This window comes from Salmo salar, chromosome 08, assembly GCF_965601325.2.
Source record: "Salmo salar chromosome 08, fSalSal1, whole genome shotgun sequence".
NCBI classification, from domain to species: domain Eukaryota; kingdom Metazoa; phylum Chordata; class Actinopteri; order Salmoniformes; family Salmonidae; genus Salmo; species Salmo salar.
Genome location: NC_138298.1, coordinates 1,712,501 through 1,727,500, shown reverse-complemented (window position 1 = coordinate 1,727,500; position 15,000 = coordinate 1,712,501). Strand labels below are relative to the sequence as shown.

At 42.4% G+C, this 15,000-nt stretch overlaps 35 non-coding genes across 35 annotated transcripts; all 35 read right to left on the bottom strand.

Moving 5' to 3' along the window:
- Nucleotides 1–41: 41 nt before the first annotated feature.
- Nucleotides 42–160, bottom strand: LOC145854409 (5S ribosomal RNA). Its single transcript, XR_014375294.1, has one exon. It is a non-coding gene; the product is annotated as a 5S ribosomal RNA (ribosomal RNA).
- A 139-nt stretch (nucleotides 161–299) lies between these two features.
- On the bottom strand, nucleotides 300–418 carry LOC145854408 (5S ribosomal RNA). The gene has a single exon (XR_014375293.1). It is a non-coding gene; the product is annotated as a 5S ribosomal RNA (ribosomal RNA).
- A 139-nt stretch (nucleotides 419–557) lies between these two features.
- LOC145851919 (5S ribosomal RNA) lies at nucleotides 558–676 on the bottom strand. The gene has a single exon (XR_014373771.1). It is a non-coding gene; the product is annotated as a 5S ribosomal RNA (ribosomal RNA).
- Nucleotides 677–1,085: 409 nt separating this feature from the next.
- On the bottom strand, nucleotides 1,086–1,204 carry LOC145882578 (5S ribosomal RNA). The gene has a single exon (XR_014394146.1). It is a non-coding gene; the product is annotated as a 5S ribosomal RNA (ribosomal RNA).
- A 409-nt stretch (nucleotides 1,205–1,613) lies between these two features.
- On the bottom strand, nucleotides 1,614–1,732 carry LOC145882577 (5S ribosomal RNA). Its single transcript, XR_014394145.1, has one exon. It is a non-coding gene; the product is annotated as a 5S ribosomal RNA (ribosomal RNA).
- A 409-nt stretch (nucleotides 1,733–2,141) lies between these two features.
- Nucleotides 2,142–2,260, bottom strand: LOC145882576 (5S ribosomal RNA). Its single transcript, XR_014394144.1, has one exon. It is a non-coding gene; the product is annotated as a 5S ribosomal RNA (ribosomal RNA).
- Nucleotides 2,261–2,399: 139 nt separating this feature from the next.
- LOC145854407 (5S ribosomal RNA) lies at nucleotides 2,400–2,518 on the bottom strand. The gene has a single exon (XR_014375292.1). It is a non-coding gene; the product is annotated as a 5S ribosomal RNA (ribosomal RNA).
- A 139-nt stretch (nucleotides 2,519–2,657) lies between these two features.
- Nucleotides 2,658–2,776, bottom strand: LOC145854406 (5S ribosomal RNA). Its single transcript, XR_014375291.1, has one exon. It is a non-coding gene; the product is annotated as a 5S ribosomal RNA (ribosomal RNA).
- A 409-nt stretch (nucleotides 2,777–3,185) lies between these two features.
- Nucleotides 3,186–3,304, bottom strand: LOC145882575 (5S ribosomal RNA). Its single transcript, XR_014394143.1, has one exon. It is a non-coding gene; the product is annotated as a 5S ribosomal RNA (ribosomal RNA).
- A 409-nt stretch (nucleotides 3,305–3,713) lies between these two features.
- Nucleotides 3,714–3,832, bottom strand: LOC145854225 (5S ribosomal RNA). The gene has a single exon (XR_014375110.1). It is a non-coding gene; the product is annotated as a 5S ribosomal RNA (ribosomal RNA).
- A 139-nt stretch (nucleotides 3,833–3,971) lies between these two features.
- LOC145854405 (5S ribosomal RNA) lies at nucleotides 3,972–4,090 on the bottom strand. Its single transcript, XR_014375290.1, has one exon. It is a non-coding gene; the product is annotated as a 5S ribosomal RNA (ribosomal RNA).
- Nucleotides 4,091–4,499: 409 nt separating this feature from the next.
- Nucleotides 4,500–4,618, bottom strand: LOC145885416 (5S ribosomal RNA). Its single transcript, XR_014396997.1, has one exon. It is a non-coding gene; the product is annotated as a 5S ribosomal RNA (ribosomal RNA).
- Nucleotides 4,619–5,027: 409 nt separating this feature from the next.
- Nucleotides 5,028–5,146, bottom strand: LOC145854404 (5S ribosomal RNA). Its single transcript, XR_014375289.1, has one exon. It is a non-coding gene; the product is annotated as a 5S ribosomal RNA (ribosomal RNA).
- Nucleotides 5,147–5,555: 409 nt separating this feature from the next.
- Nucleotides 5,556–5,674, bottom strand: LOC145850647 (5S ribosomal RNA). The gene has a single exon (XR_014372495.1). It is a non-coding gene; the product is annotated as a 5S ribosomal RNA (ribosomal RNA).
- Nucleotides 5,675–6,083: 409 nt separating this feature from the next.
- Nucleotides 6,084–6,202, bottom strand: LOC145882574 (5S ribosomal RNA). The gene has a single exon (XR_014394142.1). It is a non-coding gene; the product is annotated as a 5S ribosomal RNA (ribosomal RNA).
- Nucleotides 6,203–6,611: 409 nt separating this feature from the next.
- LOC145881651 (5S ribosomal RNA) lies at nucleotides 6,612–6,730 on the bottom strand. The gene has a single exon (XR_014393223.1). It is a non-coding gene; the product is annotated as a 5S ribosomal RNA (ribosomal RNA).
- Nucleotides 6,731–6,869: 139 nt separating this feature from the next.
- Nucleotides 6,870–6,988, bottom strand: LOC145854402 (5S ribosomal RNA). Its single transcript, XR_014375287.1, has one exon. It is a non-coding gene; the product is annotated as a 5S ribosomal RNA (ribosomal RNA).
- A 409-nt stretch (nucleotides 6,989–7,397) lies between these two features.
- On the bottom strand, nucleotides 7,398–7,516 carry LOC145854214 (5S ribosomal RNA). The gene has a single exon (XR_014375099.1). It is a non-coding gene; the product is annotated as a 5S ribosomal RNA (ribosomal RNA).
- A 139-nt stretch (nucleotides 7,517–7,655) lies between these two features.
- Nucleotides 7,656–7,774, bottom strand: LOC145854401 (5S ribosomal RNA). The gene has a single exon (XR_014375286.1). It is a non-coding gene; the product is annotated as a 5S ribosomal RNA (ribosomal RNA).
- Nucleotides 7,775–7,913: 139 nt separating this feature from the next.
- Nucleotides 7,914–8,032, bottom strand: LOC145854400 (5S ribosomal RNA). Its single transcript, XR_014375285.1, has one exon. It is a non-coding gene; the product is annotated as a 5S ribosomal RNA (ribosomal RNA).
- Nucleotides 8,033–8,441: 409 nt separating this feature from the next.
- LOC145882573 (5S ribosomal RNA) lies at nucleotides 8,442–8,560 on the bottom strand. Its single transcript, XR_014394141.1, has one exon. It is a non-coding gene; the product is annotated as a 5S ribosomal RNA (ribosomal RNA).
- Nucleotides 8,561–8,969: 409 nt separating this feature from the next.
- On the bottom strand, nucleotides 8,970–9,088 carry LOC145882222 (5S ribosomal RNA). Its single transcript, XR_014393788.1, has one exon. It is a non-coding gene; the product is annotated as a 5S ribosomal RNA (ribosomal RNA).
- A 409-nt stretch (nucleotides 9,089–9,497) lies between these two features.
- LOC145882572 (5S ribosomal RNA) lies at nucleotides 9,498–9,616 on the bottom strand. Its single transcript, XR_014394140.1, has one exon. It is a non-coding gene; the product is annotated as a 5S ribosomal RNA (ribosomal RNA).
- Nucleotides 9,617–10,025: 409 nt separating this feature from the next.
- Nucleotides 10,026–10,144, bottom strand: LOC145882571 (5S ribosomal RNA). Its single transcript, XR_014394139.1, has one exon. It is a non-coding gene; the product is annotated as a 5S ribosomal RNA (ribosomal RNA).
- A 409-nt stretch (nucleotides 10,145–10,553) lies between these two features.
- LOC145854203 (5S ribosomal RNA) lies at nucleotides 10,554–10,672 on the bottom strand. Its single transcript, XR_014375088.1, has one exon. It is a non-coding gene; the product is annotated as a 5S ribosomal RNA (ribosomal RNA).
- A 139-nt stretch (nucleotides 10,673–10,811) lies between these two features.
- Nucleotides 10,812–10,930, bottom strand: LOC145854399 (5S ribosomal RNA). Its single transcript, XR_014375284.1, has one exon. It is a non-coding gene; the product is annotated as a 5S ribosomal RNA (ribosomal RNA).
- Nucleotides 10,931–11,069: 139 nt separating this feature from the next.
- Nucleotides 11,070–11,188, bottom strand: LOC145854398 (5S ribosomal RNA). The gene has a single exon (XR_014375283.1). It is a non-coding gene; the product is annotated as a 5S ribosomal RNA (ribosomal RNA).
- Nucleotides 11,189–11,597: 409 nt separating this feature from the next.
- LOC145882570 (5S ribosomal RNA) lies at nucleotides 11,598–11,716 on the bottom strand. Its single transcript, XR_014394138.1, has one exon. It is a non-coding gene; the product is annotated as a 5S ribosomal RNA (ribosomal RNA).
- Nucleotides 11,717–12,125: 409 nt separating this feature from the next.
- Nucleotides 12,126–12,244, bottom strand: LOC145882221 (5S ribosomal RNA). The gene has a single exon (XR_014393787.1). It is a non-coding gene; the product is annotated as a 5S ribosomal RNA (ribosomal RNA).
- A 409-nt stretch (nucleotides 12,245–12,653) lies between these two features.
- On the bottom strand, nucleotides 12,654–12,772 carry LOC145882568 (5S ribosomal RNA). The gene has a single exon (XR_014394136.1). It is a non-coding gene; the product is annotated as a 5S ribosomal RNA (ribosomal RNA).
- Nucleotides 12,773–13,181: 409 nt separating this feature from the next.
- On the bottom strand, nucleotides 13,182–13,300 carry LOC145881940 (5S ribosomal RNA). The gene has a single exon (XR_014393508.1). It is a non-coding gene; the product is annotated as a 5S ribosomal RNA (ribosomal RNA).
- A 409-nt stretch (nucleotides 13,301–13,709) lies between these two features.
- LOC145854192 (5S ribosomal RNA) lies at nucleotides 13,710–13,828 on the bottom strand. The gene has a single exon (XR_014375077.1). It is a non-coding gene; the product is annotated as a 5S ribosomal RNA (ribosomal RNA).
- Nucleotides 13,829–13,967: 139 nt separating this feature from the next.
- Nucleotides 13,968–14,086, bottom strand: LOC145885290 (5S ribosomal RNA). Its single transcript, XR_014396871.1, has one exon. It is a non-coding gene; the product is annotated as a 5S ribosomal RNA (ribosomal RNA).
- Nucleotides 14,087–14,225: 139 nt separating this feature from the next.
- LOC145854396 (5S ribosomal RNA) lies at nucleotides 14,226–14,344 on the bottom strand. Its single transcript, XR_014375281.1, has one exon. It is a non-coding gene; the product is annotated as a 5S ribosomal RNA (ribosomal RNA).
- A 409-nt stretch (nucleotides 14,345–14,753) lies between these two features.
- LOC145882567 (5S ribosomal RNA) lies at nucleotides 14,754–14,872 on the bottom strand. The gene has a single exon (XR_014394135.1). It is a non-coding gene; the product is annotated as a 5S ribosomal RNA (ribosomal RNA).
- Between the last annotated feature and the right edge of the window lie 128 nt (nucleotides 14,873–15,000).

Below are 15,000 nucleotides of genomic sequence, written 5' to 3'. Positions count from 1 at the left end.
TGCTGATGAAATAGTGCAAGAGCACCCCCTCGTGGACAAAATGCTTACAGCACCTGGTATTCCCAGGCGGTCTCCCATCCAAGTACTAACCAGGCCCGACCCTGCTTAGCTTCCGAGATCAGACGAGATCGGGCGTACCCAGGCTGGTATGGCCGTAAGCGAGAAACAATCTCTTGCTACAACATATATAGTCAAAGTGAGTCTGATAAAACAGATATTTAGTCAATTCATCATTAAATGCTTAATACAAGGCAGTGTTGCTGATGAAATAGTGCAAGAGCACCACCTCGTGGACAAAATGCTTACAGCACCTGGTATTCCCAGGCGGTCTCCCATCCAAGTACTAACCAGGCCCGACCCTGCTTAGCTTCCGAGATCAGACGAGATCGGGCGTACCCAGGCTGGTATGGCCGTAAGCGAGAAACAATCTCTTGCTACAACATATATAGTCAAAGTGAGTCTGATAAAACAGATATTTAGTCAATTCATCATTAAATGCTTAATACAAGGCAGTGTTGCTGATGAAATAGTGCAAGAGCACCCCCTCGTGGACAAAATGCTTACAGGACATGGTATTCCCAGGCGGTCTCCCATCCAAGTACTAACCAGGCCCGACCCTGCTTAGCTTCCGAGATCAGACGAGATCGGGCGTACCCAGGCTGGTATGGCCGTAAGCGAGAAACAATCTCTTGCTACAACATATATAGTCAAAGTGAGTGTGATAAACAGACATTGCATTTTCACCAATTAGATAAGCAGCTTGAACTTTGTGTCACTGAAAAAGTAGAAGAAATTACAAACACTGTTCCCATCACTTTTTAGCACAGGTAGTTGGATAAAATACAAACTTCATTTCCTTTCATCATTTGAACAGGGCAAAGGAGCACAAAGCACACACAAGCTGCATTCAGCAACAATATTCTTGTTTGTCTTATAAATACAAGGCAGATGCTAATTGAAAACACAAGGAAATTTGATCCTATTAAAAAGGCAGGAAGCTGCATTTAGTCAATTCATCATTAAATGCTTACTACAAGGCAGTGTTGCTGATGAAATAGTGCAGGGGCACACCCTCGTGGACAAAATGCTTACAGCACCTGGTATTCCCAGGCGGTCTCCCATCCAAGTACTAACCAGGCCCGACCCTGCTTCGCTTCCGAGATCAGACGAGATCGGGCGTACCCAGGCTGGTATGGCCGTAAGCGAGAAACAATCTCTTGCTACAACATATATAGTCAAAGTGAGTGTGATAAACAGACATTGCATTTTCACCAATTAGATAAGCAGCTTGAACTTTGTGTCACTGAAAAAGTAGAAGAAATTACAAACACTGTTCCCATCACTTTTTAGCACAGGTAGTTGGATAAAATACAAACTTTATTTACTTTCATCATTTGAACAGGGCAAAGGAGCACAAAGCACACACAAGCTGCATTCAGCAACAATATTCTTGTTTGTCTTATAAATACAAGGCAGATGCTAATTGAAAACACAAGGAAATTTGATCCTATTAAAAAGGCAGGAAGCTGCATTTAGTCAATTCATCATTAAATGCTTACTACAAGGCAGTGTTGCTGATGAAATAGTGCAGGGGCACACCCTCGTGGACAAAATGCTTACAGCACCTGGTATTCCCAGGCGGTCTCCCATCCAAGTACTAACCAGGCCCGACCCTGCTTCGCTTCCGAGATCAGACGAGATCGGGCGTACCCAGGCTGGTATGGCCGTAAGCGAGAAACAATCTCTTGCTACAACATATATAGTCAAAGTGAGTGTGATAAACAGACATTGCATTTTCACCAATTAGATAAGCAGCTTGAACTTTGTGTCACTGAAAAAGTAGAAGAAATTACAAACACTGTTCCCATCACTTTTTAGCACAGGTAGTTGGATAAAATACAAACTTTATTTCCTTTCATCATTTGAACAGGGCAAAGGAGCACAAAGCACACACAAGCTGCATTCAGCAACAATATTCTTGTTTGTCTTATAAATACAAGGCAGATGCTAATTGAAAACACAAGGAAATTTGATCCTATTAAAAAGGCAGGAAGCTGCATTTAGTCAATTCATCATTAAATGCTTACTACAAGGCAGTGTTGCTGATGAAATAGTGCAGGGGCACACCCTCGTGGACAAAATGCTTACAGCACCTGGTATTCCCAGGCGGTCTCCCATCCAAGTACTAACCAGGCCCGACCCTGCTTCGCTTCCGAGATCAGACGAGATCGGGCGTACCCAGGCTGGTATGGCCGTAAGCGAGAAACAATCTCTTGCTACAACATATATAGTCAAAGTGAGTCTGATAAAACAGATATTTAGTCAATTCATCATTAAATGCTTAATACAAGGCAGTGTTGCTGATGAAATAGTGCAAGAGCACCCCCTCGTGGACAAAATGCTTACAGCACCTGGTATTCCCAGGCGGTCTCCCATCCAAGTACTAACCAGGCCCGACCCTGCTTAGCTTCCGAGATCAGACGAGATCGGGCGTACCCAGGCTGGTATGGCCGTAAGCGAGAAACAATCTCTTGCTACAACATATATAGTCAAAGTGAGTCTGATAAAACAGATATTTAGTCAATTCATCATTAAATGCTTAATACAAGGCAGTGTTGCTGATGAAATAGTGCAAGAGCACCCCCTCGTGGACAAAATGCTTACAGCACCTGGTATTCCCAGGCGGTCTCCCATCCAAGTACTAACCAGGCCCGACCCTGCTTAGCTTCCGAGATCAGACGAGATCGGGCGTACCCAGGCTGGTATGGCCGTAAGCGAGAAACAATCTCTTGCTACAACATATATAGTCAAAGTGAGTGTGATAAACAGACGTTGCATTTTCACCAATTAGATAAGCAGCTTGAACTTTGTGTCACTGAAAAAGTAGAAGAAATTACAAACACTGTTCCCATCACTTTTTAGCACAGGTAGTTGGATAAAATACAAACTTTATTTCCTTTCATCATTTGAACAGGGCAAAGGAGCACAAAGCACACACAAGCTGCATTCAGCAACAATATTCTTGTTTGTCTTATAAATACAAGGCAGATGCTAATTGAAAACACAAGGAAATTTGATCCTATTAAAAAGGCAGGAAGCTGCATTTAGTCAATTCATCATTAAATGCTTACTACAAGGCAGTGTTGCTGATGAAATAGTGCAGGGGCACACCCTCGTGGACAAAATGCTTACAGCACCTGGTATTCCCAGGCGGTCTCCCATCCAAGTACTAACCAGGCCCGACCCTGCTTCGCTTCCGAGATCAGACGAGATCGGGCGTACCCAGGCTGGTATGGCCGTAAGCGAGAAACAATCTCTTGCTACAACATATATAGTCAAAGTGAGTGTGATAAACAGACATTGCATTTTCACCAATTAGATAAGCAGCTTGAACTTTGTGTCACTGAAAAAGTAGAAGAAATTACAAACACTGTTCCCATCACTTTTTAGCACAGGTAGTTGGATAAAATACAAACTTTATTTCCTTTCATCATTTGAACAGGGCAAAGGAGCACAAAGCACACACAAGCTGCATTCAGCAACAATATTCTTGTTTGTCTTATAAATACAAGGCAGATGCTAATTGAAAACACAAGGAAATTTGATCCTATTAAAAAGGCAGGAAGCTGCATTTAGTCAATTCATCATTAAATGCTTACTACAAGGCAGTGTTGCTGATGAAATAGTGCAGGGGCACACCCTCGTGGACAAAATGCTTACAGCACCTGGTATTCCCAGGCGGTCTCCCATCCAAGTACTAACCAGGCCCGACCCTGCTTAGCTTCCGAGATCAGACGAGATCGGGCGTACCCAGGATGGTATGGCCGTAAGCGAGAAACAATCTCTTGCTACAACATATATAGTCAAAGTGAGTCTGATAAAACAGATATTTAGTCAATTCATCATTAAATGCTTAATACAAGGCAGTGTTGCTGATGAAATAGTGCAAGAGCACCCCCTCGTGGACAAAATGCTTACAGCACCTGGTATTCCCAGGCGGTCTCCCATCCAAGTACTAACCAGGCCCGACCCTGCTTAGCTTCCGAGATCAGACGAGATCGGGCGTACCCAGGCTGGTATGGCCGTAAGCGAGGAACAATCTCTTGCTACAACATATATAGTCAAAGTGAGTGTGATAAACAGACATTGCATTTTCACCAATTAGATAAGCAGCTTGAACTTTGTGTCACTGAAAAAGTAGAAGAAATTACAAACACTGTTCCCATCACTTTTTAGCACAGGTAGTTGGATAAAATACAAACTTTATTTCCTTTCATCATTTCAACAGGGCAAAGGAGCACAAAGCACACACAAGCTGCATTCAGCAACAATATTCTTGTTTGTCTTATAAATACAAGGCAGATGCTAATTGAAAACACAAGGAAATTTGATCCTATTAAAAAGGCAGGAAGCTGCATTTAGTCAATTCATCATTAAATGCTTACTACAAGGCAGTGTTGCTGATGAAATAGTGCAGGGGCACACCCTCGTGGACAAAATGCTTACAGCACCTGGTATTCCCAGGCGGTCTCCCATCCAAGTACTAACCAGGCCCGACCCTGCTTAGCTTCTGAGATCAGACGAGATCGGGCGTACCCAGGCTGGTATGGCCGTAAGCGAGAATCAATCTCTTGCTACAACATATATAGTCAAAATGAGTCTGATAAACAGACATTGCATTTTCACCAATTAGATAAGCAGCTTGAACTTTGTGTCACTGAAAAAGTAGAAGAAATTATAAACACTGTTCCCATCACTTTTTAGCACAGGTAGTTGGATAAAATACAAACTTTATTTCCTTTCATCATTTGAACAGGGCAAAGGAGCACAAAGCACACACAAGCTGCATTCAGCAACAATATTCTTGTTTGTCTTATAAATACAAGGCAGATGCTAATTGAAAACACAAGGAAATTTGATCCTATTAAAAAGGCAGGAAGCTGCATTTAGTCAATTCATCATTAAATGCTTACTACAAGGCAGTGTTGCTGATGAAATAGTGCAGGGGCACACCCTCGTGGACAAAATGCTTACAGCACCTGGTATTCCCAGGCGGTCTCCCATCCAAGTACTAACCAGGCCCGACCCTGCTTAGCTTCCGAGATCAGACGAGATCGGGCGTACCCAGGCTGGTATGGCCGTAAGCGAGAAACAATCTCTTGCTACAACATATATAGTCAAAGTGAGTGTGATAAACAGACATTGCATTTTCACCAATTAGATAAGCAGCTTGAACTTTGTGTCACTGAAAAAGTAGAAGAAATTACAAACACTGTTCCCATCACTTTTTAGCACAGGTAGTTGGATAAAATACAAACTTTATTTCCTTTCATCATTTGAACAGGGCAAAGGAGCACAAAGCACACACAAGCTGCATTCAGCAACAATATTCTTGTTTGTCTTATAAATACAAGGCAGATGCTAATTGAAAACACAAGGAAATTTGATCCTATTAAAAAGGCAGGAAGATGCATTTAGTCAATTCATCATTAAATGCTTACTACAAGGCAGTGTTGCTGATGAAATAGTGCAGGGGCACACCCTCGTGGACAAAATGCTTACAGCACCTGGTATTCCCAGGCGGTCTCCCATCCAAGTACTAACAAGGCCCGACCCTGCTTCGCTTCCGAGATCAGACGAGATCGGGCGTACCCAGGCTGGTATGGCCGTAAGCGAGAAACAATCTCTTGCTACAACATATATAGTCAAAATGAGTCTGATAAACAGACATTGCATTTTCACCAATTAGATAAGCAGCTTGAACTTTGTGTCACTGAAAAAGTAGAAGAAATTATAAACACTGTTCCCATCACTTTTTAGCACAGGTATTTGGATAAAATACAAACTTTATTTCCTTTCATCATTTGAACAGGGCAAAGGAGCACAAAGCACACACAAGCTGCATTCAGCAACAATATTCTTGTTTGTCTTATAAATACAAGGCAGATGCTAATTGAAAACACAAGGAAATTTGATCCTATTAAAAAGGCAGGAAGCTGCATTTAGTCAATTCATCATTAAATGCTTACTACAAGGCAGTGTTGCTGATGAAATAGTGCAGGGGCACACCCTCGTGGACAAAATGCTTACAGCACCTGGTATTCCCAGGCGGTCTCCCATCCAAGTACTAACCAGGCCCGACCCTGCTTCGCTTCCGAGATCAGACGAGATCGGGCGTACCCAGGCTGGTATGGCCGTAAGCGAGAAACAATCTCTTGCTACAACATATATAGTCAAAGTGAGTGTGATAAACAGACATTGCATTTTCACCAATTAGATAAGCAGCTTGAACTTTGTGTCACTGAAAAAGTAGAAGAAATTACAAACACTGTTCCCATCACTTTTTAGCACAGGTAGTTGGATAAAATACAAACTTCATTTCCTTTCATCATTTGAACAGGGCAAAGGAGCACAAAGCACACACAAGCTGCATTCAGCAACAATATTCTTGTTTGTCTTATAAATACAAGGCAGATGCTAATTGAAAACACAAGGAAATTTGATCCTATTAAAAAGGCAGGAAGCTGCATTTAGTCAATTCATCATTAAATGCTTACTACAAGGCAGTGTTGCTGATGAAATAGTGCAGGGGCACACCCTCGTGGACAAAATGCTTACAGCACCTGGTATTCCCAGGCGGTCTCCCATCCAAGTACTAACCAGGCCCGACCCTGCTTAGCCTCCGAGATCAGACGAGATCGGGCGTACCCAGGATGGTATGGCCGTAAGCGAGAAACAATCTCTTGCTACAACATATATAGTCAAAGTGAGTCTGATAAAACAGACATTTAGTCAATTCATCATTAAATGCTTAATACAAGGCAGTGTTGCTGATGAAATAGTGCAAGAGCACCCCCTCGTGGACAAAATGCTTACAGCACCTGGTATTCCCAGGCGGTCTCCCATCCAAGTACTAACCAGGCCCGACCCTGCTTAGCTTCCGAGATCAGACGAGATCGGGCGTACCCAGGCTGGTATGGCCGTAAGCGAGAAACAATCTCTTGCTACAACATATATAGTCAAAGTGAGTGTGATAAACAGACATTGCATTTTCACCAATTAGATAAGCAGCTTGAACTTTGTGTCACTGAAAAAGTAGAAGAAATTACAAACACTGTTCCCATCACTTTTTAGCACAGGTAGTTGGATAAAATACAAACTTTATTTCCTTTCATCATTTGAACAGGGCAAAGGAGCACAAAGCACACACAAGCTGCATTCAGCAACAATATTCTTGTTTGTCTTATAAATACAAGGCAGATGCTAATTGAAAACACAAGGAAATTTGATCCTATTAAAAAGGCAGGAAGCTGCATTTAGTCAATTCATCATTAAATGCTTACTACAAGGCAGTGTTGCTGATGAAATAGTGCAGGGGCACACCCTCGTGGACAAAATGCTTACAGCACCTGGTATTCCCAGGCGGTCTCCCATCCAAGTACTAACCAGGCCCGACCCTGCTTAGCTTCCGAGATCAGACGAGATCGGGCGTACCCAGGATGGTATGGCCGTAAGCGAGAAACAATCTCTTGCTACAACATATATAGTCAAAGTGAGTCTGATAAAACAGACATTTAGTCAATTCATCATTAAATGCTTAATACAAGGCAGTGTTGCTGATGAAATAGTGCAAGAGCACCCCCTCGTGGACAAAATGCTTACAGCACCTGGTATTCCCAGGCGGTCTCCCATCCAAGTACTAACCAGGCCCGACCCTGCTTAGCTTCCGAGATCAGACGAGATCGGGCGTACCCAGGCTGGTATGGCCGTAAGCGAGAAACAATCTCTTGCTACAACATATATAGTCAAAGTGAGTCTGATAAAACAGATATTTAGTCAATTCATCATTAAATGCTTAATACAAGGCAGTGTTGCTGATGAAATAGTGCAAGAGCACCCCCTCGTGGACAAATTGCTTACAGCACCTGGTATTCCCAGGCGGTCTCCCATCCAAGTACTAACCAGGCCCGACCCTGCTTAGCTTCCGAGATCAGACGAGATCGGGCGTACCCAGGCTGGTATGGCCGTAAGCGAGAAACAATCTCTTGCTACAACATATATAGTCAAAGTGAGTGTGATAAACAGACATTGCATTTTCACCAATTAGATAAGCAGCTTGAACTTTGTGTCACTGAAAAAGTAGAAGAAATTATAAACACTGTTCCCATCACTTTTTAGCACAGGTAGTTGGATAAAATACAAACTTTATTTCCTTTCATCATTTGAACAGGGCAAAGGAGCACAAAGCACACACAAGCTGCATTCAGCAACAATATTCTTGTTTGTCTTATAAATACAAGGCAGATGCTAATTGAAAACACAAGGAAATTTGATCCTATTAAAAAGGCAGGAAGCTGCATTTAGTCAATTCATCATTAAATGCTTACTACAAGGCAGTGTTGCTGATGAAATAGTGCAGGGGCACACCCTCGTGGACAAAATGCTTACAGCACCTGGTATTCCCAGGCGGTCTCCCATCCAAGTACTAACCAGGCCCGACCCTGCTTCGCTTCCGAGATCAGACGAGATCGGGCGTACCCAGGCTGGTATGGCCGTAAGCGAGAAACAATCTCTTGCTACAACATATATAGTCAAAGTGAGTGTGATAAACAGACATTGCATTTTCACCAATTAGATAAGCAGCTTGAACTTTGTGTCACTGAAAAAGTAGAAGAAATTATAAACACTGTTCCCATCACTTTTTAGCACAGGTAGTTGGATAAAATACAAACTTTATTTCCTTTCATCATTTGAACAGGGCAAAGGAGCACAAAGCACACACAAGCTGCATTCAGCAACAATATTCTTGTTTGTCTTATAAATACAAGGCAGATGCTAATTGAAAACACAAGGAAATTTGATCCTATTAAAAAGGCAGGAAGCTGCATTTAGTCAATTCATCATTAAATGCTTACTACAAGGCAGTGTTGCTGATGAAATAGTGCAGGGGCACACCCTCGTGGACAAAATGCTTACAGCACCTGGTATTCCCAGGAGGTCTCCCATCCAAGTACTAACAAGGCCCGACCCTGCTTCGCTTCCGAGATCAGACGAGATCGGGCGTACCCAGGGTGGTATGGCCGTAAGCGAGAAACAATCTCTTGCTACAACATATATAGTCAAAATGAGTCTGATAAACAGACATTGCATTTTCACCAATTAGATAAGCAGCTTGAACTTTGTGTCACTGAAAAAGTAGAAGAAATTATAAACACTGTTCCCATCACTTTTTAGCACAGGTAGTTGGATAAAATACAAACTTTATTTCCTTTCATCATTTGAACAGGGCAAAGGAGCACAAAGCACACACAAGCTGCATTCAGCAACAATATTCTTGTTTGTCTTATAAATACAAGGCAGATGCTAATTGAAAACACAAGGAAATTTGATCCTATTAAAAAGGCAGGAAGCTGCATTTAGTCAATTCATCATTAAATGCTTACTACAAGGCAGTGTTGCTGATGAAATAGTGCAGGGGCACACCCTCGTGGACAAAATGCTTACAGCACCTGGTATTCCCAGGCGGTCTCCCATCCAAGTACTAACCAGGCCCGACCCTGCTTCGCTTCCGAGATCAGACGAGATCGGGCGTACCCAGGCTGGTATGGCCGTAAGCGAGAAACAATCTCTTGCTACAACATATATAGTCAAAGTGAGTGTGATAAACAGACATTGCATTTTCACCAATTAGATAAGCAGCTTGAACTTTGTGTCACTGAAAAAGTAGAAGAAATTACAAACACTGTTCCCATCACTTTTTAGCACAGGTAGTTGGATAAAATACAAACTTTATTTCCTTTCATCATTTGAACAGGGCAAAGGAGCACAAAGCACACACAAGCTGCATTCAGCAACAATATTCTTGTTTGTCTTATAAATACAAGGCAGATGCTAATTGAAAACACAAGGAAATTTGATCCTATTAAAAAGGCAGGAAGCTGCATTTAGTCAATTCATCATTAAATGCTTACTACAAGGCAGTGTTGCTGATGAAATAGTGCAGGGGCACACCCTCGTGGACAAAATGCTTACAGCACCTGGTATTCCCAGGCGGTCTCCCATCCAAGTACTAACCAGGCCCGACCCTGCTTCGCTTCCGAGATCAGACGAGATCGGGCGTACCCAGGCTGGTATGGCCGTAAGCGAGAAACAATCTCTTGCTACAACATATATAGTCAAAGTGAGTGTGATAAACAGACATTGCATTTTCACCAATTAGATAAGCAGCTTGAACTTTGTGTCACTGAAAAAGTAGAAGAAATTACAAACACTGTTCCCATCACTTTTTAGCACAGGTAGTTGGATAAAATACAAACTTTATTTCCTTTCATCATTTGAACAGGGCAAAGGAGCACAAAGCACACACAAGCTGCATTCAGCAACAATATTCTTGTTTGTCTTATAAATACAAGGCAGATGCTAATTGAAAACACAAGGAAATTTGATCCTATTAAAAAGGCAGGAAGCTGCATTTAGTCAATTCATCATTAAATGCTTACTACAAGGCAGTGTTGCTGATGAAATAGTGCAGGGGCACACCCTCGTGGACAAAATGCTTACAGCACCTGGTATTCCCAGGCGGTCTCCCATCCAAGTACTAACCAGGCCCGACCCTGCTTAGCTTCCGAGATCAGACGAGATCGGGCGTACCCAGGATGGTATGGCCGTAAGCGAGAAACAATCTCTTGCTACAACATATATAGTCAAAGTGAGTCTGATAAAACAGACATTTAGTCAATTCATCATTAAATGCTTAATACAAGGCAGTGTTGCTGATGAAATAGTGCAAGAGCACCCCCTCGTGGACAAAATGCTTACAGCACCTGGTATTCCCAGGCGGTCTCCCATCCAAGTACTAACCAGGCCCGACCCTGCTTAGCTTCCGAGATCAGACGAGATCGGGCGTACCCAGGCTGGTATGGCCGTAAGCGAGAAACAATCTCTTGCTACAACATATATAGTCAAAGTGAGTCTGATAAAACAGATATTTAGTCAATTCATCATTAAATGCTTAATACAAGGCAGTGTTGCTGATGAAATAGTGCAAGAGCACCCCCTCGTGGACAAATTGCTTACAGCACCTGGTATTCCCAGGCGGTCTCCCATCCAAGTACTAACCAGGCCCGACCCTGCTTAGCTTCCGAGATCAGACGAGATCGGGCGTACCCAGGCTGGTATGGCCGTAAGCGAGAAACAATCTCTTGCTACAACATATATAGTCAAAGTGAGTGTGATAAACAGACATTGCATTTTCACCAATTAGATAAGCAGCTTGAACTTTGTGTCACTGAAAAAGTAGAAGAAATTATAAACACTGTTCCCATCACTTTTTAGCACAGGTAGTTGGATAAAATACAAACTTTATTTCCTTTCATCATTTGAACAGGGCAAAGGAGCACAAAGCACACACAAGCTGCATTCAGCAACAATATTCTTGTTTGTCTTATAAATACAAGGCAGATGCTAATTGAAAACACAAGGAAATTTGATCCTATTAAAAAGGCAGGAAGCTGCATTTAGTCAATTCATCATTAAATGCTTACTACAAGGCAGTGTTGCTGATGAAATAGTGCAGGGGCACACCCTCGTGGACAAAATGCTTACAGCACCTGGTATTCCCAGGCGGTCTCCCATCCAAGTACTAACCAGGCCCGACCCTGCTTCGCTTCCGAGATCAGACGAGATCGGGCGTACCCAGGCTGGTATGGCCGTAAGCGAGAAACAATCTCTTGCTACAACATATATAGTCAAAGTGAGTGTGATAAACAGACATTGCATTTTCACCAATTAGATAAGCAGCTTGAACTTTGTGTCACTGAAAAAGTAGAAGAAATTATAAACACTGTTCCCATCACTTTTTAGCACAGGTAGTTGGATAAAATACAAACTTTATTTCCTTTCATCATTTGAACAGGGCAAAGGAGCACAAAGCACACACAAGCTGCATTCAGCAACAATATTCTTGTTTGTCTTATAAATACAAGGCAGATGCTAATTGAAAACACAAGGAAATTTGATCCTATTAAAAAGGCAGGAAGCTGCATTTAGTCAATTCATCATTAAATGCTTACTACAAGGCAGTGTTGCTGATGAAATAGTGCAGGGGCACACCCTCGTGGACAAAATGCTTACAGCACCTGGTATTCCCAGGAGGTCTCCCATCCAAGTACTAACAAGGCCCGACCCTGCTTCGCTTCCGAGATCAGACGAGATCGGGCGTACCCAGGGTGGTATGGCCGTAAGCGAGAAACAATCTCTTGCTACAACATATATAGTCAAAATGAGTCTGATAAACAGACATTGCATTTTCACCAATTAGATAAGCAGCTTGAACTTTGTGTCACTGAAAAAGTAGAAGAAATTATAAACACTGTTCCCATCACTTTTTAGCACAGGTAGTTGGATAAAATACAAACTTTATTTCCTTTCATCATTTGAACAGGGCAAAGGAGCACAAAGCACACACAAGCTGCATTCAGCAACAATATTCTTGTTTGTCTTATAAATACAAGGCAGATGCTAATTGAAAACACAAGGAAATTTGATCCTATTAAAAAGGCAGGAAGCTGCATTTAGTCAATTCATCATTAAATGCTTACTACAAGGCAGTGTTGCTGATGAAATAGTGCAGGGGCACACCCTCGTGGACAAAATGCTTACAGCACCTGGTATTCCCAGGCGGTCTCCCATCCAAGTACTAACCAGGCCCGACCCTGCTTCGCTTCCGAGATCAGACGAGATCGGGCGTACCCAGGCTGGTATGGCCGTAAGCGAGAAACAATCTCTTGCTACAACATATATAGTCAAAGTGAGTGTGATAAACAGACATTGCATTTTCACCAATTAGATAAGCAGCTTGAACTTTGTGTCACTGAAAAAGTAGAAGAAATTACAAACACTGTTCCCATCACTTTTTAGCACAGGTAGTTGGATAAAATACAAACTTTATTTCCTTTCATCATTTGAACAGGGCAAAGGAGCACAAAGCACACACAAGCTGCATTCAGCAACAATATTCTTGTTTGTCTTATAAATACAAGGCAGATGCTAATTGAAAACACAAGGAAATTTGATCCTATTAAAAAGGCAGGAAGCTGCATTTAGTCAATTCATCATTAAATGCTTACTACAAGGCAGTGTTGCTGATGAAATAGTGCAGGGGCACACCCTCGTGGACAAAATGCTTACAGCACCTGGTATTCCCAGGAGGTCTCCCATCCAAGTACTAACCAGGCCCGACCCTGCTTCGCTTCCGAGATCAGACGAGATCGGGCGTACCCAGGCTGGTATGGCCGTAAGCGAGAAACAATCTCTTGCTACAACATATATAGTCAAAGTGAGTGTGATAAACAGACATTGCATTTTCACCAATTAGATAAGCAGCTTGAACTTTGTGTCACTGAAAAAGTAGAAGAAATTACAAACACTGTTCCCATCACTTTTTAGCACAGGTAGTTGGATAAAATACAAACTTTATTTCCTTTCATCATTTGAACAGGGCAAAGGAGCACAAAGCACACACAAGCTGCATTCAGCAACAATATTCTTGTTTGTCTTATAAATACAAGGCAGATGCTAATTGAAAACACAAGGAAATTTGATCCTATTAAAAAGGCAGGAAGCTGCATTTAGTCAATTCATCATTAAATGCTTACTACAAGGCAGTGTTGCTGATGAAATAGTGCAGGGGCACACCCTCGTGGACAAAATGCTTACAGCACCTGGTATTCCCAGGCGGTCTCCCATCCAAGTACTAACCAGGCCCGACCCTGCTTAGCTTCCGAGATCAGACGAGATCGGGCGTACCCAGGATGGTATGGCCGTAAGCGAGAAACAATCTCTTGCTACAACATATATAGTCAAAGTGAGTCTGATAAAACAGATATTTAGTCAATTCATCATTAAATGCTTAATACAAGGCAGTGTTGCTGATGAAATAGTGCAAGAGCACCCCCTCGTGGACAAAATGCTTACAGCACCTGGTATTCCCAGGCGGTCTCCCATCCAAGTACTAACCAGGCCCGACCCTGCTTAGCTTCCGAGATCAGACGAGATCTGGCGTACCCAGGCTGGTATGGCCGTAAGCGAGAAACAGTCTCTTGCTACAACATATATAGTCAAAGTGAGTCTGATAAAACAGATATTTAGTCAATTCATCATTAAATGCTTAATACAAGGCAGTGTTGCTGATGAAATAGTGCAAGAGCACCCCCTCGTGGACAAAATGCTTACAGCACCTGGTATTCCCAGGCGGTCTCCCATCCAAGTACTAACCAGGCCCGACCCTGCTTAGCTTCCGAGATCAGACGAGATCGGGCGTACCCAGGCTGGTATGGCCGTAAGCGAGAAACAATCTCTTGCTACAACATATATAGTCAAAGTGAGTGTGATAAACAGACATTGCATTTTCACCAATTAGATAAGCAGCTTGAACTTTGTGTCACTGAAAAAGTAGAAGAAATTATAAACACTGTTCCCATCACTTTTTAGTACAGGTAGTTGGATAAAATACAAACTTTATTTCCTTTCATCATTTGAACAGGGCAAAGGAGCACAAAGCACACACAAGCTGCATTCAGCAACAATATTCTTGTTTGTCTTATAAATACAAGGCAGATGCTAATTGAAAACACAAGGAAATTTGATCCTATTAAAAAGGCAGGAAGCTGCATTTAGTCAATTCATCATTAAATGCTTACTACAAGGCAGTGTTGCTGATGAAATAGTGCAGGGGCACACCCTCGTGGACAAAATGCTTACAGCACCTGGTATTCCCAGGCGGTCTCCCATCCAAGTACTAACCAGGCCCGACCCTGCTTCGCTTCCGAGATCAGACGAGATCGGGCGTACCCAGGCTGGTATGGCCGTAAGCGAGAAACAATCTCTTGCTACAACATATATAGTCAAAGTGAGTGTGATAAACAGACATTGCATTTTCACCAATTAGATAAGCAGCTTGAACTTTGTGTCACTGAAAAAGTAGAAGAAATTATAAACACT